The sequence below is a fragment of the Octodon degus genome, unplaced genomic scaffold (assembly GCF_000260255.1).
Source record: "Octodon degus isolate 3935 unplaced genomic scaffold, OctDeg1.0 scaffold00214, whole genome shotgun sequence".
Taxonomy (NCBI): Eukaryota; Metazoa; Chordata; class Mammalia; order Rodentia; family Octodontidae; genus Octodon; species Octodon degus.
The window spans coordinates 2,515,972-2,529,235 of NW_004524790.1; the positions used below are offsets into that span (position 1 = coordinate 2,515,972).

Sequence of the window (13,264 nt, forward strand, 5' to 3'; positions counted from 1 at the left end):
ACTTTTCTTTGCCGGTAGGTTTTTAATTATGTCTCATAGTTCATTGGCTGTTATTGGGTTACTAAAAGTGGTTATATCATGTCGATTCAGTTTTGTTAATTTGTATCTTCGTAGGATTCTGTCCATTTCTTCTGTGTCTTCTATTCTGTGAAAGTATAGATTTTCAAAGTAGCTATTTATAATCTTCTGAATTTCCACTGAGTCTGTGGTAATTACACCCTTTTCATTCCTTATTGCTTGTATTTGAATTTTTTCTTTCCTCTGTTTGATGAACTTAGCTAGGGGCTTACCAATTTTATTTAATCTTTCAAAGAATCAGCTTTTTGGTTTTTTATTTCTTTGAAATGTTTTCTTCATCTAAATTGAATTGATTTCTGCTCTTACCTTTACGATTTCCTCCCGTCTTTGGGCTCTGGGTTTTTTTTTGCTCTTCCTTTTCCAGTTGTTGAAGGAGCAGCATTAGGGTGTTTACTTGTTCCCGTTCTGTTTTCCTAACGTGTGAGTTCACAGCTATGAATTTCCCTCTGAGAACAGCTTTCATCGTATCCCATAAATTACAATAAGTTGTGCTTGAATGCTCATTGAATGTGATCTGCTTCTTTTCTCTAGCGGCTTTGAGTAGATTATTCTTGTGCTGAATTTCTGGGATCTTGACTCATATTTCTTGATATGTTTTTCATTGCATTGTGGTTCCTTTTCGTTGTGTATGATTCAGTTACCTGAATGTAAGATTCTTTCCTCATATTTGGGAAGTCTTCTGCTATTTCTTCTGCCCATATTGTTTAATGTCGTTTGTGTTGACTCCTTTTTTTTTTTTTTTCATTGATGCCTATTTGTCTCACATTGTTCATCTTTGCATCATCTTGCAGGTGATGGATTATTCTTTCCTGCATCCTCTTTGTTTTTAAGAGATCCTTTCTTACCTTTTCACTAGCTATACGAGCATCTTCAAGATCTGAAACTCTGTCTTCACATTCACTTAAACGGTTTTGCAAGCTTGTGATTGAGAGTATAATCTCTTCTATATCTCTTTGACTCTGCTTCATGCGATCTATTTCTTTCCTATATTTCTCATTCAGGGAATCCGTCATTTTTCTATTCTCCTCTGTTTTTTTTATCAGTATGTTCTTTAGAAACAGTTAGAAATTCTTTTACTGCAGTGTTTATTTCAGATTGGGTTTCCTGCCTATGTTTCTGTAGTTGCATATTTACTTCATCTGCTATGAGTTCTGAGAGCTCTTTTTTATTTGAGAAAAGAATTGCGCTCTGATTTCCTCTATATCTTTCTGCTGTTGCTTATTTACTATCGACGCTTTTAATTCATGCATGTGATTCGAGCTAGTGTCCTCCGCACTTATTCTGGGTGGGCCCTGGGTTTCTTCCATATGTTTCTGCATTTGATTCTTTAGTGCAGTTGTTATTAATTCAGGTATTTCTTTTTTTCATTTCCAAGCTAAAGTCTTCTATATCTTTCTGCAGCTGTTCCTTTATTTCAGAAGTCGTTGATTCATTGCTTTCAGCTATTTGGTTTCCAATTTTTTGTGAGTTAGTGTCCTCTTCACTTCTTACGGTAGGGCTTGTGCTCTGAAGTTGCATTTTGTTCCTTCTCGTCATTTTGTGTAGCACTGTCTTCTGACCTTTGTTGTAGATCTTTGCAGTATTTATAACCTGCACACGTACTGCAGTTCAAGTGCAGCTCTACAAAGTTTGGACTTATCCAGCTGCGTCTGGCTTGGGTCTGGCTACTGTGCTCAGCTCCTTCCCACTGCTGCCCTTGAGGGTGAACTTGTTTTGCCCCTGTGGCAAGATGTCTGCTCCTGGACTAGCTGTTTGGATCTATCCTCTACACTCTCTGCAGGGATTGCAGCTGCATTGTTACACGCCAGGCATGTATGCCAGGCTTGAGCTGTGCCTGGAGGAGGAAAGTTGAAGTAGGGGGAAGTGGAAGCTCTGCCACACACTCACCGGACCTGGGCTAGGAATGGGTCTGTGGTTTCCTGGGACGCAGCAAAATTCCTACTCATTGAGGGGGTTGAGGGAGGTGCTGTGGAGTGTTGGGGGGCAGCCCAAGAGGGTGTAAGAGGGTCCGGGCCTCGCTGCTCCTGGGCTGGGACTCGTCCCACCGGCTCAGGATAGCAGGACCTCTCCCACACACTCACTGGACCTGGGCTAAGACTGGGTCTGGGGTTTCCCAGAATGGGGCAGAAATTCCTACTTGGTGGTTGTGGTGGGGGAGGTGTTGTGGAGTGGTGGGGGGCGGCCCAAGGTGTTGGTAGAGGGTCCGGTCCACACTGCGCCTGGGCTGGGACAGGTCCCGCTGGTGCAGGGTAGCAGGAAGCTCTCCACACCTTCACTGGACCTGGGCTAGGACTGGGTTTGTGTGTTCCCCGAACTCGGCAGAAATTCCTATTCGGCGGGCAAGGTGGGGGAGGTACTGCGGAGTGGTGGGGGATGGCCCAAGGGGGTGGGAGATGGTCCGGCCCACGCTTCGCCTGGGCTGGGACTGGTCCTGCCGTCGTAGGTTAGCAGGAAGCTCTCCACACACTGACCAGACCTTGGCTAAGACTGGGTCTCGGGGTTCCCAGAACAGGGCCTATACCTATATTATTTGATCCATTTTTCATGCAGATATCAAGTCATCTGAGAAACTACTTTGAGGATAACAATATTTATTATATTAATATGATTAATCACTTACCATCTTGTTTTGTTAGTTCTGTATAATTGTGTGCATTTTTTCTCTTTGAAATATAAAATATAAAAATTAATGTTTAATCCTTCAATTTCTACACATGATTATACTGCACGAGTGAAATTTTAGCAGTATACCTATGACAATATATAGCTTCTTCTTGATAAGTGTAGCATGACTGGGTACAACATACCTTGGTAGCTCCGGCGGCCCATTCTATGATATCCTCAGATAATGTCATGTTCTGGCCATGTGGCACATGAGAGGAAAAACTGCCTAGTTTTGCCATAAGTCTAAGGCCTTCTGGAAAATTCCAAAAATTGAGAACGTCATACTGTGAGTCCAGTTTTCTTCTGTTATTTAAGTTTACCTTGTCCCCAGCACGGTTGCTAAATTGGACGTTCTTCAGAAAGTGATTCAGCTAAAAGAGACACATCATTCTACGTGAACAGAGCTCCAGGAGAAAGACAAGTTATACAGGTGAAAGACAGTTTCTGAGACTTTATTTCGATTTGCTCAAAGGCACGTTAACACTGATATCTATTATGGTAAAACATGAATGACTAAGGACTAAATTTCCATCATGTTCCTGAAAGGTCAATTTCAGGAAAAATATATTCTGTGCAAGTCTATTTAAGGAAGATGACCATCTGGGTTAGGGTAAAACATCATCTGTGAAATCATAGCTTCAAAAACACTTCTTTCACTTTTTATCTAACTATTTCAACAACATCTACCAAAAGGAGAGGTCATCAATATCAGAAGGGACTTCCAGATTAAACAAAAATCAATAGCATTCCTGAATATTATAAGATAATTATAATACTGGTCCTTTACATGGCCAAGGATTTGATATGCAATTTGTAGGAGCAATGAGCTGGCATTCTCTTTTCTCTTCTTTACCAGAGACTCGTTCATTGAAGACAGATTCAACATATGTCAAGAATTTTCTCCTTAATATTAAGTGTGATATGCAATATCTTATAATTTGTAGAAATGATGCTAACATACTTGGGTTAAATTCATGGAATAAGTTGAGAGGGGCACATAGAAAGCACTGTCTGCCATGCAAGGGAAGACACATTACCTGCCAAGGGAAAAACATCACTTTTGAATCTCTCATTGGTGGTGTTAGCAGTTCTTCAAACAGAATTTCATTGAGGGCATGGGCCACAGCATACACAGCATTGTATATATTGTAGCTCCTATCACTCATAACTGTGTTAAAATGATTCAGAGGCAACCAATCCAGAGAAGCATTAGGGATATAGTTCTTCAATGCACAGTCAGACTCAGAGAATGAGCAATTAAAATGCTTGGACCAAAACATAAAGAGGTAAGTATCTTCTGGGTATTTGAAAGGGTTAGCTGCCTGGACAAAAGTTTTGAACCCTGAAATCTCTTGATGGTGATGTGAAAAAACCAGAATCCCATGGAATGGGTCCAGTATAAGATCTCTCCCAGTCAGATCAGCATGCCACCGTGAGTTTGAAAGCCAAACTTTCCACGGCACTAAGTTTTGTGCTATGTTGTAATTTACATCATTTGCACTATCAGTATCATATTAAATGACCACCACACTGGCCGATAATGTATCTTGAGTCAGGATATCATGTTCCTTCGTGGCTGACATATATGACACAGCAGCAGTTGACAATATTTTCACCAAGGCCACACAGACTCTGTTCTTGTCCATCTCACCTCTTATATCTGAGAGAAACTGAAGACCCTTACGGCCTTCTGTGATTAGCAGGCCTACCCAAGTCCAGTGGAGATGAACCAACAAGGACACCATGGCGAGGGCCAAATAAGTGTCCTTTGGAGCCACTTGATGGAGAGAAGGATACTGGCCACTGTCCATCAGCTTAGAATCAAATGAGCCAAAGGTAACCTTATGGGAGTAGAAAAGTGGGTAATTCACTGAAGTGTTGTTGATTTTAATCCTGAAATACATAGCTGATTAAGTTCTGCAAGTTGTACAGTTAAACAGATGTTATTCCCTTTTCTGAACACCTCCATCAAAGGATTTTTTGTTTTTAAAATTAAAGAATGTTCTCAGATATTTTGGAAATATACTTCTTCCCTTTAGTTTTGATCTAAAAATTGAGAAAGAAAGGAAATCAAGTCTAATCCACTAAGTGTCTGTGTGAAGACTCTGGTGCATAGCACACTTTAAAAAAATACTCATACCAACCCCATTTTTAACCCTATGTAGCGCACTTAGGTGAAGTACCCATATTGAACTTCTAGCATTTTCAGTCCCACCAACCCTCTCCTGTGGAAATCTGTAGAGCTCCAGCAGTGGTCCAATCTGAGCAGAGGTTCCAAATTACATTTCTGTCAGTACTGCTGCACACTTGCTCTCTGTTCCACACATGTAATTAGAGATCTCATATTGTCCTGTAAGCAAAATGAAGGAATTCTCTAGTATCCTCCAATGACTGTAAATGAAATTATGGAACTCATATCCCAGAGAAATGTTGGGTAAAAGATGAGGATTCCTGTTGATCTCTTCTATGGCAAAAAGGAGGGCCAGGTAGTTCTGGTAGTTGTTGGGTGCAAGCCTGCACAGAGAGCACAGGGTTGCTTAGGGGAATGGCTCATTCAGCGATCATCTTCTAATCTAGCCTAGTACCAATTCAGGAGTGAATACCTGTGTTCTTTCCACACACTCATATAAGTTGAATCCAAATATGAATATAATGGTGTTAGAAGCCTGAATTTTTAAAAGGTAATTAGAGTTAGATGAATCAACGGGATGCATTTCTCACGGAGGAGATAGTGACCTTACAAAATTCACAGAATAGTTGCTCCGTCTTTTGCTTCATTTCTTATACAATTAATGTGTTATTGCTGTACATATACAGACCAAATTTTATGTGCAGAATTACAATATATAGATGTTTAGGAAGGGTGATATTTTAAAATTCTTGTGTGGAAAAATCAAATAGTGTATGTATTTATTTTTACAGTGTCCAATATGAACAAGCATCCATTTATATTTATATGCTTTATTTGAGCAAAAATATATTTTCTTAATATAACTATTCAATGTATCTCAAACAAAATTTCTATCCACATTCTTGCATGTGAAGAAATACCGGGTTGTTAGATGCTTTAATTGACTTAATTTAAGTATTAGGTAATATAAACATATACCAGCTCATAACATCACATCTAAGAAAACACATAATTGTATTTGATAAATAAAGAAAAAGTTAAAGGTAAATTGAAATTCTTTCAAGTCAAAACTTAGATTTTGCTTAAACAATAAAGCCATGAGTCACAATGCAGATGAGTGAGGGTCAGGAATGCAAGCCCATCTTCGGCGCAGGATTCATGGCACACGAAAATCTCTCCGCCTTGTCATTTTGAGAGATTTCTGTTAGAAAAAACTAAATGTCAGTGTCAGCCATGTGGATGAATCACGACCATTACTTGACCAATTTGCTCCTGGTGAGAGCCTGAGAGAATGTTTTCTCTCCATGTGACTGTCCTTAGGCACACTATACATCATCGATCACATTCCTCTGTGGCTCCATAATCTCCTTGATCAGAAAATTTGGGACACAACTGAGTTACATGATGCTACATTACAAGTTATCCTATGTCCTCAGTCTTCACTGACCTTGAAAGGGCAGGGCCAAAATTTTGGCTGATCTTGTAGGTCTTCCTTTTTTCCAGTTTTTGATTTGCAAACTTGGGTTTTTAACCCTCCAGAAGAGAAGCTTATTATAACCCTGAAACCCATGCTGTTTGGTTTACTCTCACTATCTAAATATCAAACTTCTTAGGCATGACATGGAAAAGGTATTTTCCGTCAAGTATTGATGTGTTGAATTTTCACTGCTTACAGAATTTGAAGGAAAATATAATTGAAGGGAAATAAACACATAGTTTTACACAGAAATTTAGAAATCTAACCCTATACAGCATTGTAGCAGAACAGTCCTGTGACATTTTTTTCTTTTCCTTGTATTTTTTTCTCATTTTTTTATCCAGTTATAAAACCCCACAACTTTTACTTGTGAGGATATATGGTAATAATTCGTATTTCATGACAAGAAGTATGCATTTAGAAGACCACAATGACAGGTATTCTAAGCGTGACCCTTCTATTGCACATTACTGCCTTTAGTGTAGTTGCTTGGTTCTCAGGTATTAGCATATATAGTTAGTCAGGGTGAGAATCCTACCAATTAAAGCAATGACTGTTACTCATCCACATGGCTGACACTGACAAAGGATGTACAAAGTGTTGTACTGGATTACAGGATAAACTCTGAGGGGACTTGACTGACGTTATCAGATACAAAACTTACATTTCTTGGTGTATAGGTCTTGCTTTATCTTGGCCTTAACCATCTAGCAAAAAAATATAAAAATGAGATATATAAAGTAAAGCCATATTAATATGCTGAGCTGTGAAAGGCTCAAGTCAACAACTTGTGGATCACCCAATACTATTGTGGATTGCTGGACTGTGTTGGATTGTTTTGATGAATTCAAGCACCTATAGTATTTAGATGCCACTAGAATACCCATCTCTGTCACGACAAAAAAAAAAAAGGGATACAAAGGAAGGACCATTTTGTATTTGTATATACAGAATAGTTAGGATAAATATATAGCTACTTTCACTTAATTCATTGAGAAGAAAGATTTGCAGTAATAGTGTTTGGACAGGATATGCTGTCTGCTTCTTGTACTATGCATAACCACTAAGAAGATAACAATGTACAAGGTATTAATTATTGAAAATGTCCTATTAATCAGCTTTGAAACTGTCTCATTGATATTTGTTTCTAAATAAAATAAAAAAAATTTTAAAGTAGAAATACGAACTGTAGTAAATCAATTCAAATGTTAATTCTTGAATGTCAAATAAATATTCTCAGGAAGACAAAGAAAAAGGAAAAAGAAAAACTAAATGTACTAATTTTTTTTGTGTGTGAGTAACCGTGGATTGAACTCAGGCTCTACCGCTAGCCAGGCCAGCACTTGTTCTACTGAGCTATCTGCCCAGCCCCTATGGGTACTATTGACAAACTACAACATCCTTTGTATGATATGGAATGAAGCTTCTTACAGAAGCTGGATATCAAGAGCAATTTCATTGACAAAATTGTCCATAAAATGCTTTCTACTCGCATCAGAGTTAATTAGTATTGCTCTGGTGTTTCCGAGCTACAGTAAATATTCAACACGTTAGGAGAGAAGAAAAGAATTGGGATGACAAGTAGGCTTGAATATCCCATTAGTAATAAGAATACTCATCTGAAAATTAAAAGAAATTATGGGCACTGTGTCAAACAAGCCTAAGTAAATGAAAAGAAATAGTTCTAACATAAAATTAGCAAGTGAAACTGTTTTGAGGAAAACACATAATATAACCACAACCTTAACAAAACAAACAGTAAGAAGTTTTAAAATTCTAAAATTCTAGGAAAAGAGACAAAAGCACTAAAATAATATTTTACAAATGTTGATCTTAAAAAATTCCCAAGGTGGACACCACTAAAATTATTAAAAGAAGAGAGAATTTTTATATGAGGTATAAATGTTACGTGAGTGTTCTGAAATTTACAAAATCTATGGATGTAGTGAAATTGAGAACCTAAAACAGGATGTTATTTATAGAAGAAGCAAATAGTAGATGCATCAGTGTGACAGATTATAAAAAATAAGCTCTGTATCTATATCAGTCTCTATGTATCTATCTGTATCTCTCTGATTATCATCTATCCTTTCTAACATAATTAATTGAAACTCATTCAGTATTAAACTATATTATTCATAGTGTAAACTCTTTTCAAACTGATGCTAAACAAATGCAAACATGTATGAAAAGAAATCAGAAATGTTAAAACCTTTTTTGAATCTAAAAATAATAAACAACACAAAAATATATTATGGCCCCTGTATTTGTATAGCAGAACAAATGTTTGTTACTTTTTTCTTCCCATTTTATCAGGAAAGTAAATTCCTTCCTGAAGCCCTAAACACTTTTTCTTGAGGCTACATTAGCCTAGAAATAAAACCTCATATTTGTAAGTGTGTTGTTGTCAGCCACAGACGGAGCTCTCAGTGTATGGGTCTAGAGCAGAGCCACCTGCAAAAGCAGCTTGATTCTCTGAGCATGTGTGAGGACAGCAGAGGACAATAGGAGAGTAGGAAGCACATCCTCTCCTTTTAGGAATATAAACGGATCCTACAACCTTGAAGTATTTTTATAATCTGATAATGTTGGTACCTGATCGGGTTCACACTCCCCACTACACTCAGAAGATGGCCGATCAGCCTGGGATCTCTTTATTTATTATCCTATGAGGGGGTAGCTAGACTCCCTCACTGTCCCTCTCCAAGCTGCTAGTTAGTTTCAAATGCGCACTAGACCATCCACCATTCAGAGTCTGCCTCCCTCAAAACCATCTTTCAGTGCATTCTATACTGAGGGCTATTTCCCAAAAATAAAATCATTCTTCTAATTTTCAATACATGCCATGAGCAATTAATCCTCTCACAAGGAATAGGAGATTTTGGGCACCATTCAGATCCACTCCAAAAGCATTCTAATTTAGCACCAAGAAGAAACACTAAGTAGCCGTCACCAGAAGAAAAAGTTTGTATAGTAAGAAAATATTTAAACATACACATTTTAGAAAATGATGTAAGTAAAACACACATTTAGGGTATAATGATAAATTCCTGTAATGATAGCTGCTCAGTAGTCTGAAGCAGGAGAAACTACTGAGCTTAAGACTTTGCTGGGAGCATACTCAGGAGAGCAATCCCTGTCTCAAAAACTATGTGAGCATAAGGAAAACGTCTACAAATAAAAATAAAAGGAATCACCTGGACATTAGAAGGTGTATGTGATAGGAACAGATCCTATCTGCACAACGAAAAGGCCCTGGTTCCTTGATCTGCTGTTCCTGTTCCCAAATATAGTGCAGCCTGAAAGAGACCACAAGTGCAGCTGCTTAATATAGTGGTCTGGATTCACACGTAATGAAAGCCTCTACCACACAGGTAAAAAAAATAAAAGAAAGTTTTTAAAATAAACCTTGAGTATGTAACAAATACATGATAACACAAGAGAAAGGGAAAGCACGGATAAAATTACGTCACCAGGTCTGATGAGCTTCCACATCTATAATTTCAATTCCGGTGCTGAGCGTCCCTGAATGTGTTTTTCAGAGTTCTGACTGGTAGAGCCCTGCGCAGAGTGTCCTCTCTGTGGATGGAATCTCAAATTTCCCCAACAAGACCAGTCCATTAAATACCAGTTGATACTCAAGGGGAAACATGTGACCAGAAGAAGGGAGTCTTAAGCCTCCAAGCACTGGCCAACTACCTGAGGCAACAAACAACTGTATCTTCTAGACACATAAGAAAAAAAAAACCTAGTTGAGAGGTTGCCAGGCTATCAGTGACTTTCTGCACTTAGAAGGATGTCCACCAAATATCCTAATCTACAATCCTTAGAACAAGGCTGTAGCACTGTATAATGTATAAGGAAGATCTTTCTGTATTTAATTTTAACTCTTTCTATGGCCACTAGCGCAGGACTCTGCTCTGCATCATCTATACTACTCAGGCAGTCACTGCTCCAATGTCATCTCCTTTCCTCACAATACCACATATCATATTCTAGAGTTCCACGAGTCCGATTTATAATTTATTTTCATGTTTGACATCACACATGATAACATAGTTTCGAAATAGAGAAGTTATACTAAAGAACAATTGCATTGCAAGGTATAAGTCTTTCAGATGATTGAAACCCTAATGCTGGGTTTACTGTGCAGCTCCAGGAGTTGTGAAACAGCCTAAACTTCATTTGAAATACTAACTATTTCATTGCAAGAAGATGCTCCTTCAAGCAGAATAGATTGTAGGTCAGAAGTTAGTCTGTAAAATGGAGGGAAATTTTAGGACTATTTAGAAAAATATCAGCAATACCTTGATCATCTTAAGAAATGTTTTTCAATAGCTGTTTAGCATTCAATTCAATCTTAGGAGTTCAACTGAAATGAATACCATCATTTAATGATGTGCAGTAGAATCAAGGTCAAAAAATAGATAATCCATGGAATGTGGTGGAGTGTGGGGTCACTGTCTACTTTTGGCATTGAGTACAAGAAGATATGAAAACAAAGAAACAGCAAGAATATTCTCTTCCCATATTCAAAAGTATAATAAGAGGACATGGAAATATTATAGGTAGGTTTTATTGGGGGCCTGTTGCTCATATCTGGGTGGCAGGGCGAGATACCACAGTAAAGAATACAGGTACACCTATTTGAAGTTCCCTAGCCGTAACCTAGGCTCATATTCAGAAGAAAACAAATAAATAAAGAAGACACTTACGGCGTGATATAGAATTCTCTGAGAGGCTCTATGTGAAAGGTGCCAGTGTAGTAGATATAGAAATAAAGAAATAAAAAGCAGCCAATCACCACGTCTCCATCCTTGCGCACACTAATGCTCCTTTGTTGAGGGCAGGCTTCATTATCAAAAGAACACACTAAGACAGGAAGCTGCAGGAGAAGGAAGATGTCAATCAAAGGGAACATCGGGAACATCTTAGATGCGTATGCAAAGCTTTGGACTGAGTGAAGTGGAAATTTGGCCTGAACCATTTATAAAATGATGTTGTGTGTGTTATTTGTTTCAAAGTGACACTGCTTGTCACTCAGGTGGACATTCTGCTCATGGCCCTTGCCTGCCCCATATCCCTGGAGAAGTTCACCACCAGTTTTGCCTTGGGCTCTACATCTGCGTTCTGGAGTCCGGAAGAAAAACAGAAGACAGAAATTATGATTTAGTAGCATTTTAAGCACCTGAAGCCACCATGATGTAATCCAGTTCTACTGATAGCAACATCCCAGGATTCACCTCCTCTTGGAAGATCTGATTCAGGTCTTTTTCAATAAGCCAGTGGCACAGATGCCATTAGAGGTGTTGCTAATGGATTGCACTAGAGGGTTTAATATTAGGGATCTCCTGAAACAGTCTGGAAGGCCTCAAATTCAGGCAAAAATCTTGGACAGTGTGCCTTCTAAGTGGAAATTTATCAACTATAACCTGACATGACCACGATCAAAAGTTGCATCCACAGAACTTTGCTTGTGTAAGTGTTCTCTGTGTGCTAGTCACAGGTAATGTAAGCTGTATTGCTCTGCACTGGTGGACATACAACTGGAAGTTACTGATAAAGCAGTGAGGAAATATAATGAATTTTATAAAAATCTTTTTCAGCTAGGCTATTGTTTTGTAGTTTAGGCTGAACTTGAGCTCAGTTTGTAGCCCAGTCTCATCTTAAAGTTGCAACTATCCTCCTGCCTCAGTCACCTAGCTGCTGTGATTAGAGATATGCACTAGCACAGCCTTACACTACACTTTTGAGATATAGAAGTTAACCTACTTCCCCACTGCCTTGTTCTTTCAAGTATCTTCATGACAACTATTTTCAGAATCCATTTCTATTCCTAAAACAATGAACTCCTAGGGTTTATGATTTTATGAAAACATGAATCTCTGTGGTAAATTCCTCTTTTTTCTCAATCTAAAGCTGGGCAGCACATGGAAAATTAATATATCTCGTCACTCAAGATTTTGAGTAGCCGGGAAGCACTGCAACCCTTAATGCCTTGAAACTCATTGGAACTATCAGGGAGGGCGGTTTATTCTATACAATATTGTGTTGGTTCTGTGCATGTGCTTCTTAGAATCTAAGTAACCAGCACAAATCGTGAGCCTCAATGTACACTTAGGCTTCACTTATTCTATAGGTGTCAATATTGGCTTATAAATTATGACACGATGATAACAGACAATCTGTTAAAGATGGAAGAAAATATTGATTTTAGTAAAAATAAACTTTGAAATGAAAATATAAATTTTGAGAAAATATTTCCAATTTGAAAGATGTTAGCTTTATGTCCTCATTAGCATTTGAAAATTATCTAGCCAACATAAAGTTGGATACAAATGAAAAATCTTCAAAGAATTTTAAAAGCTTTTTCAGAACTAATAAATTCTTAATAATTTTTTAGTAATTGTAACAGGTGGTACTTTTGTCTACTAGTGAAGTTGTGAAGCTTAACTAAGTACCTGAGCACTTCTACATCCTTAGGTGTAGATAACATGCCCCAGAGGAGTTTTTCAGTGTCCAGGATGATGAAAAGGAGCTTCATTCTGTCCATTTGAAAACTTTAGAAGTTCAAGCAGGAGATTGATCCTCCCTTTGTATATGTTCTGTCCCTTGCAAAAATAGGTCAGGGAGATGATGTCAGTGCTCTACCTGCTCCAGGTGAAGCCCTCTAACAATTGGATGGGGGATAGAGGCCTTATCCCCCCTTTCAGACTCATTACTTTTGCTGTTTGTCGCTCTCATAAACACTTGCCACTCTGCTATGCCATCCTACCTTGAAGCCATCTGATTTTTTTTAAAGTTTTATTGATAAACAGATAGCAATTAGACAGTTTCAAATCAAATCGGAAGTACAGTTTCAACAAATAATACACTGCATATATTCTTCTTAGTGGTTAATTGCTGTACAAGAT

At 38.1% G+C, this 13,264-nt stretch overlaps 1 pseudogene; it reads right to left on the reverse strand.

Moving 5' to 3' along the window:
* LOC101579132 overlaps window positions 1-13,264 on the reverse strand; it is a 52,750-nt pseudogene that overhangs the window by 29,794 nt on the left and 9,692 nt on the right.